Source organism: Neophocaena asiaeorientalis, unplaced genomic scaffold (assembly GCF_003031525.2).
Source record: "Neophocaena asiaeorientalis asiaeorientalis breed wild unplaced genomic scaffold, Neophocaena_asiaeorientalis_V1.1 scaffold280, whole genome shotgun sequence".
Classification (NCBI taxonomy): Eukaryota; Metazoa; Chordata; class Mammalia; order Artiodactyla; family Phocoenidae; genus Neophocaena; species Neophocaena asiaeorientalis.
The window spans coordinates 3,893,807-3,902,770 of record NW_020185321.1 but is presented as its reverse complement, the minus strand read 5'-3'; positions in this window follow the sequence as shown (position 1 = coordinate 3,902,770).

Below are 8,964 nucleotides of genomic sequence, written 5' to 3'. Positions count from 1 at the left end.
GTGTGGGAGGAATGGAGTATATGAGAACTCTGCACTTTCTACTCATGTTTTCTGTAAACCAAAAACTGCTTTCTAAAAAGTAAAGTTTATTAATTTAAAAAAATGTTTCTTAAGGGCAAAGGGCCTCCCAAAGGTCTCCTTGTAGCTGAGGTCCAAAGCAATTTTGGGGCATTTCAAATGGACTCCTAGCATCAATCCAAACCACGAGCTTTATTAGGTGTTCTGGCATGCTTGCCCAAAGAATTTTAAACTCTAGAGATAAAGACTATAAATTTTCTATCAGTCCATCTGTCCGGCAGTACACTTGACTAGTCCAAAAACCTGAACAGAAGACAACGTCACCTAGAGGCAAGAGCCTCTAACTAGAGTTGCACACGTACGGCTGATTGACCATAAGAACTGACAGGCCTGAATAATGATTGTTCCTCTATCGCAATATTGAGCTTTCTAAAATTCTAAAGATAATTTTTAATACATTTTTATTTTCCAGTAGTTTTAGCTCACAGAAAAGTTGTGAAGGTTGTGCAGAGAGTTCCTGTATACCCCACACCCAGTTTTCCCTGTCATTAACATACTACATCAATATGGTACGTTTGTCACAATTAATAAACCAATATTGGTACATGATTAAGTAAAGTCCATCCTTTATTTATTTAGATTTCCTTATTTTTTACCTAACATTTTTTCTGTCCCAGGATCCCATCCCAGACACCATATCACATTTGGTTGTCATATCTCCTTAGGCTTCACTTGCCTGTTACAGTTTCTCTGACTCGCCTTGTTTTTGATGACCTTCACAGATTTTTTTTTTTGCGGTACGCGGGCCTCTCACTGTTGTGGCCTCTCCAGTTGTGGAGCACAGGCTCTGGGCGCGCAGGCTCAGTGGCCATGGCTCACGGGCCCAGCCGCTCCGCGGCATGTGGGATCTTCCCGGACCGGGGCATGAACCCGTGTCCCCTGCCTTGGTAGGCGGACTCTCAACCACTGCGCCACCAGGGAAGCCCGACCATCACAGATTTGAAGTCGGGTATTTTATAGACTGTCCCTCAGTTGGAATTTTTCTGATGTTTTCCTCATGATTAGACTTAGGTTGTGGGTTTTGGAGAGGAAGATCACAGAGGTGAAGTACCTTCTCATCATATCCTATCTAGGATATGCGCTCTCACTGTGACCTTGATAACCAGGCCTAGGAATTGTTTGTCAGGTTTCTCCACCGTATGGTTCCTCCCCACCCCCTTCCCTACGGTGCTTTTTGGAAGGAAGTCATGATGCTTAAGGAGTGAATGGGTGTGCTCCACCTTCCTAGGGCAGAGTACAGCCATAAATTATTTGGAATTCTTCTGCATGAAAGATTTGTCTATTCTACCCCAATTAGTTATTTAATAATTTATTTATATTAGTATGGACTCATGGATATTTTTAAATTATACTTTGAGTTAAAATCTAATACTAGGTTATTGTTGATCAAATTTCTCCAGTTTTGCCATTGGGAGCTCTTTCAGTTGGTCCCTGTGTCTCTGACATACCTCCATAACTTTGCCTTTATGGAGACTTCCTTACTTTCTAACACTATAAGATGCTCCAGGCTCATCTTGTATATCCCAGTCCTAGAATCAGCCACTTCTCCAAGGAGCCCTGGATCCTTTTTATTGGAGCGTGATAATAGAAACCAAGATCTGGGCAATAGGTGCATTCATTGCTACCAGGGTCTTGTTGCTTCTAGGGCCTCTCAAATGACAGAGCAAGAAAATATATGTGTGTATACTAACTTGTGTACACACATATCTCTAAATATTTCTATACGTAGCCATATTTATCTATATTAAGCTAAACGGGAGTTCATACTGATGTCTCCAACTCTAATCTATTACTGCATGGATCATTCTAATCTCCTCCTATTGCTTATGTGTAAACTAACACTCCATTAGTGAGAAACCTGGCTCCAACCATCCACCATCCATTTATGTAATTGTTATATATATTGAGCAGTTTTACAATTAACCCTTACCCCTATATCAACTAGAGTTCAGTACTTACGTACAGTTCCTTTTGCTTTTAGTCCTAAGTCTTTGCTTCACCTTCACCTTTGCTTCACCTTCAATGAAGTTACTCTATCCATTGGTAATACAGTTAAATTCTCTTGTTGTTATTCAATCCTGGGATTCTCCAACCTCCTAAGTGATTTTTTAAATTTACACAAATTAAAGTTCATTCTTTGCTCTGTAAAGTTCTATGAGTTTGATAAATGCATAGTATCCATTAGTATAGCATCATATAGAATAGCTTCACTGCCTTAAAAAAAAAATCATCTGTGCTTCATCTTAGTCAACTCTCCTCCCTCTCCAAACCCCTGGCAACCACTGATCTGTCTACTGTCTCTACAGTTTTGCCTTTTCTAAAATGTCATATAGATGGAATCATAAAATCTGTACCCTGTTAAGACTGGCTTCTTTCACTTAGCAATAGACATTTAATATTCACCCATATTTTTGCATGGCTAATTCCTTTTTATCACTAAATAGTATTCCATTGAATGGATTTACCACTGTTTATCCTTTCACTTACTGAAGAACATCTTGGTTGCTTCCAGTTTGGGGTAATTATGAATAAATGTACTATAAATATTCATGGACAGACTTTTGTGTGGACGTAGTTTTCAAATCAGTTGGATAAATACCTAGGAGTATGACTGGGTCGTATGGTAAGACTATGTTTCACTTTGTAAGAAACTGCCAAATGGTCTTCCAAAGTGGCTGCACAGTTTTGCATTCCCACCAGCAATATACGTTCCTGTTGCTTCACGTTTTCTCACCAGCAATGGGTAATGTCAGTGTTTTGGAATTTAGCCATTCTAATATGTGTGTAGGAATATTGCATTTTAAAAAAATAAATAAATTTATTTATTTATTTTTGGCTGTGTTGGGTCTTTGTTGCTGTGTGCAGGCTTTCTCTAGTTGTGTCAAGCAGGGGCTACTCTTCACTGTGGTGTGAATTGCAGTGGCTTCTCTTGTTGTAGAGCACGGGCTCTAGGCACATGGGCTTCAGTAGTTGTGGCACAAGGGCTCAGTAGTTGTGGCACATGGGCTCAGTTGCTCCGTGGCATGTGGGATCTTCCCAGACCAGGGCTCAAACCCATGTCCCCTGCATTGGCAGGCAGATTCTTAACCAGTGTGCCACTAGGGAAGTCCCTGCATTGTTGTTTTAGTTTGCATTTCCCTAATGACAAATTATGTTAAACATCTTTTCATATGTTTATTTGCCATCTGTATATCTTCTATAGATAATTTTTATTTTTTTAATTTTTATTTTATTTTATTTATTTATTTATTTTTTTTTTTTTTGCGGTACGCGGGCCTCTCACTGCTGTGGCCTCTCCTGTTTTTGAGCACAGCCTCCGGTTTATTTGCCATCTGTATATCTTCTATAGATAATTTTTATTTTTTTAATTTTTATTTTATTTTATTTATTTATTTATTTTTTTTTTTTTTGCGGTACGCGGGCCTCTCACTGCTGTGGCCTCTCCTGTTTTGGAGCACAGGCTCCGGACGCGCAGGCTCAGCGGCCATGGCTCACGGGCCCAGCCGCTCCGCGGCACGTGGGATCTTCCCGGACCGGGGCACGAACCCGTGTCCCCTGCATTGGCAGGTGGACTCTCAACCACTGCGCCACCAGGGAAGCCCAATTTTTATTTTTAAATAATTGCAAATCTACAGAAAAATGACAAATACGGTATAGAGAACTTCACTATTCTTGAACAATATGAGAATAAGTTGCTGGCTTGATACCCTGTCACTCCCCAAAACTTGAATGTGTGTTTCCTACAAACAAAGACACTCTCCTAAATAACCATAATACATAGCTAAAACTGGTAAATTAACATTGATACATTACTCACATCTAGTCCTCAGACCTTATTCAAGTTTCACCAGTTGTTTCAATGACATCCTTTATACAGAAGGATTGAGTCCAGAATCTTGTGATGCACTTAATTGTCACATCTTCTAGTCTCCTTCAATCTGGAACTGTTTCTACTGTTCCCCAGTCCTTCCTTGACTTTCATGACCTTAATACTTTTGAAGGCTATGGGCCAGTTATTTTGTAACTGTCCCTCAGTTTGGTTTGATTGATGTCCCCTCAGGTTTAGATTCAGTTTTGTATTTTGGGCAGGAAGTTCACAGGGGCTGCTCCTCTAGGTGCATCTTGTCAGGTGGCACCTGATTTCGATTTGTCCCATTACTGATGATGGTAACTTGATTAAGGTGTATCTGTATCTGCCAAGCTTCTTTACTACAAAATTACTCTTTACCTTTGTAATTAATAAACGCTTTTTGTGTGGCGGTGGGGGGGGCGGTCCTTTGAAACTAAGTAAATATCTTGTTCCTCATCAAACCTCCTCCTACAAGTTCTAGCATCCACTGATGATTCTTGGATGAATTACTCTGCTGGTTGTGAGATGATGCTTTTCTCACTCCATTATTCCTTATATAGTTGGCATTCTGCCATATGGAAGCATGCTACCATTCTCCCCTTTTATTAATGTATGGACTCACGGATTTCTCTTTCATTCAGTGGATCATAATGGCCCCAGATTTGGCCAGTGGCAGCTCCTTCTGTGTCTGTTTGACATGTTGTGTCATTCTTTGGGCACTTCCTTCTTTTCTGGCACAAAAAGATATTCCAGGCTCATCTTGTACTTTCCCTGCCCTGCCCTTTTAATGGAGAATGGTATTTAGAAAGCAAGATCTGGACACTAGGGGAACGTATGGCTTTTGGGACGTCATTGCTCCCAGGGACTCTCAGCGAACATGGCTGGGAACAGAGATAGGAAGTACATGAATGCATATACAGACATGCAAACATACATACACAGTTATACAATACACACACATTTACACCTGCATTTATTTTTATATCTATTTTAATGTATATTGAAAACCATGAATTTACACTGATAACTCCAATTTTCATCTAATCCTAAAGGGTTCTGTTTGTTTGCTAGGGCTACCATAACAAACTACCACAGACTGGGTGGCTTAAACAACAGATATTTAATTTCTTACAGTCTTGGATGCTTGAAGATGAACAGATACGTTGAAGCAAGTATAGTAAATACTAATTGTACCATCTAGGTGGAACATGCACAGGTGTTTACTGTACAATTCTTTGAATTTTTCTGTATATTTGACATTTTTCACAATAGAATGTTGGTAAGGGAAAGAGTAGGGACCACTGTGAATAAGAGAAAAGGCGCTAGCTAGCATTCATCTTGTACTACAGTGTGCTGGGCCTTGTGCCAAGCACTGTTACAATCACGTCACTTGATTTTCTCAATAGCCCCATATTATTATTTTCTGGTGCTATTATTTTCTCCATTTTATAGCTAAGAAATCTGAGGCTCAGAGAGGTTAAGTCACTCATCTAAGGTAACAATGCTTGTATACAGAGGCGGGACTCCAATTCAGGTATGTGTGATTCCATAACTGATGCTCTTAACTCTCTCACATCTAGAGTACCAGCATTCCTGTCCAACCTCCATCCATTTCTTTGATAAAAAGAGAAAGTTAAAACTCAGTAAATGGCTTCTAACGACTCCTTGATTTTTACACTTCTCTACTATGGAACTGTACTTTTACAGAAGGAAAAATAAAGTTCTTATTTAAGTTCTCTTCCTTCAGGGATGGGAGTCTCCTTCCCAGCAACCTTGGCAGTTGTACATTCTTTTTCCAGGTGCTAAGAAAACTGGTAGCAGTGAGTTGTCATGTTTGCTGTCTCCACTTGTTCTAGCTGTACTCTGAAAGTAAGGTAGGGCGGGCTCTTTTTATGCATGAGAACACTGTGAGGCTCAGAGACTTTAAATATATTGACCAAGTCACACAGGATTACGGGACAGGACAGATCTGGCGCTCAAGTCTGGGGCTTTGGACTTGGCATTTCTCTCCAGACTGGTTTCCGTCTAAACCAAGCCTGACAATTAAGCAGCACTTGCTCTTAGAGGCTCGCGGTTACTGTGGATATTTTCCGGGGAGTCGTACTTCTCCATCTGCACTCCTCACCTGGCTTAAATTCCCAGAAAGGTTTTGAGCGGCGAGCAGGGATCTGAGCCGGTTGTCGATGTGCGCTCTTGGTCACCTGAGCGCCTTCCCAGAAAGGGCTGTTTTCTGTCTAGGTTTCCGTTCTCACAGAAGGCCTGTAAAACGCCTGGATGTCCCATCCCGTGCATCGTTGTATCCCTAGGGAGGCTGTGGCAGAGACCTGGGTGTGCCGATCTTCCCCAGCAGGAAAGGCAGAGAAGAGGCCCCGAGAGGAGGAAATGCTTTGTCAGTGCTCCTCAGGGCTGCAGCCTGGGCGGGGCCGGCCTCCCTCGTGCCCTGACACCGCCGGGGCAGAGCTGGGGGCCCTGCGCGCGCCAGCTGACCATTTGATCTGAGCCACTAACCCCAGACCCGCCCGTACTCAGCCGGGCCTTCGTTATGGGCCCGAGTCTCGCCGCCACACAGCTCAGCCCGAGCGCCCCATTTAGAGGCTGCGGCCCACGGAGGTGGAGTGACTGGACGGCCCCACCCGGGGCCCAGAGGCGCGGCGCTCGCGGCCCACGCGGGGCGGGCGGGCCTGGGGTCGTCGGCTGGCGTGCCCGAGGGCTTTCACCCGCAGAGCCGCCGTCCGAGGTTCCGGTCTCCGCCTGGGGTCGCCTGAGCACCGCAGCTTACAGGGCTGCTCGGGATGACGTGGGGGGAGGGGGAAGAAGCAGCTGCGCCGCGGCTGCTCGCGGCCAGAGCCCGAGGCGGGGTCGGTTTCTTGGCAACGGGGCCCCTCTCGGGTCGCGCCCACCCCCTTCTTGGTCGGTCTCCCCTCCCCCATTGAAGCTCCGCGGAGTCAGAGCCCCGGGACCCGAGGCGGAGCCCAGGTGTGGCCTGGGGGGGGCGCGACTGGCGTGGGAGGGGTGACCCCAGGGCTGCCCAGCTGCGGGCCGGCGTTTGTCCGGTGGCGCTGCGCTGGGGGCAGGGGACCCGGAGGGCCCGAGGTGGGGACGACAAGTCTGTTTCCGCCTGGCCTCCGCCTGCTCCGGCTAAAACGAGTCTTTCCGGTGGGGCTGCCCAGCCGGGTCCGCCCTCCCCAGCCTCCCGGAACCCGCCCGGAAGCGTGCAGTACCCCGCCCGGGCCGAGGGCGAGAGCAGGCCGGTGGGTGGAGCGCTTGGAGAGGCGGGAGAGCCCGAGTCCTGGGTTCCAACCCGGGCCGCGAGCCCCGGGGCCCCTCTTTCCATTCCGGTGAGTCCCCAGGACCACCCTGACAGACGGTTTTGGAAAAGCTTCCTGGGTGATTCTGGGAATCAAGGGTCCAGACTAACCTTATTACTTTACAGCTGGGAAAACGGAGGCACAGACTGTCCCAAGGCCGCACCAAAAGTTAGCAAACCACGAGGAAGCCAAGGGAAAGCCTATGGGGAGAGACCCGACAGAGACCGGGATTTTTCCCAGGCCCTGAGTCCTGGGGGTCTGGAGTAGACAAGAGGGGCTACGAAGGCCTGGGCGCCCGCTGCCCCGACAGCTTCCCCGGGAGGTGGACCGAGCTGGATCACCGCGACGGCCCCCAGCCTCACGAAATTGAGGAAGATGCCTTTCTTTCCTCAGTCGAGGAGTAGAGATTCCGTTTAACCTCTGCAGACAGTACGACAGGTACCACTCTCCCTCCCAGCCTGGCGCCAGCAGGAACCCGAGGGCATGTCAACAGGAGCCAGCAACTGGAGGCGAAGCATCCTTCATTTCCTCTGCGGCGGTGGAACAAGTGAGGTCTCTGATTGCCAGAATCTGGTTTTTCAAAATCGTAGCATGCTGGCACCGAAAGCGGGGGTACCCTGAAGGACTCTTTTATCTGCTTAACCTTGAATCAGGCTTGCAATCAGCATTTGATCAAAAAGCTTGGCCAGTTTCTCAAAATGCAAAATCAATCGCCGATTTTACTTTTTTACTTGGCATTTCCTTGGGATAGTCTCGGTTCTGGGGATGAAAGATTATAAACTGTTGTCTTAAATTCTGTCCTGATTAGCATCTTTCCTCAATTCAGGATTTCCCTGGAGCCGGATCTTTGCAGCTTCAGGATTATGACTTTTTAAAAATATAAGTTTGATGAATTTTTATCGGTTCTCTAAATTAGAAACTCCCTTAATTACAGGAGAAAACATTTTCAAAGAGAAAGGGTAGACCTTTAGAACAAACCCGGGAGCAATGCTTCTAAAGAAAATCTCAGGGCAGGCAGGTCCTCAGAACCAAGTGAGATGGTCTTTTCTGCAGCCGTCAGGCCCACCGTCTTTCAGTTAACTCTTGACTAAAAAATAAAGAATAAATGAAGGTTTGCTTAAAGCTGTTCATCCTCCCGCAGAGGATTCTAACTTGAGAGAAAGCATGGTCTTGGTTAAATTGTTTTAAACTTGGGCTTGGGTGGCCAGATGGTAGATGAGGGGAAATTTCCCCTTGTAAAAGTATTTCCAGTTAATAAATGAAGAAAGAAAGATAGAACATCACCATTTTGTATTCCTAATTAATTAATGGATCTAGGCATGATCAGCTATGGCTACTAAGTCTTGAAAAGAGAGAACCCACATGATGTGCTAATGGAAAAACTCAGCACAAACTCTGAAGTCATCTTGACGCTCCTTACAGCCCTGCCCCCACACAAATCAAAGCTGCATCTGATCAAGCCTCATCTGGATCAACAACACTACGGGAACATAATCAAAACTATCCACATCTTGTGAAACTACAAATGACTCAGTTCTTTAATAATTACTTGCAAGGAAAATATTGCATTTAGATTCTAAATCAAATAAATGGTAAAAAGAAAAAAGTGACATTCATAGGACACTTGTAAATTTGAACACCAGTGTGGTATTTGATATTTAAAAAGTATTATTACATTATTTCAGAATGATAATGTTACATTTTTAAGTATTTAAAAATATTTTAACA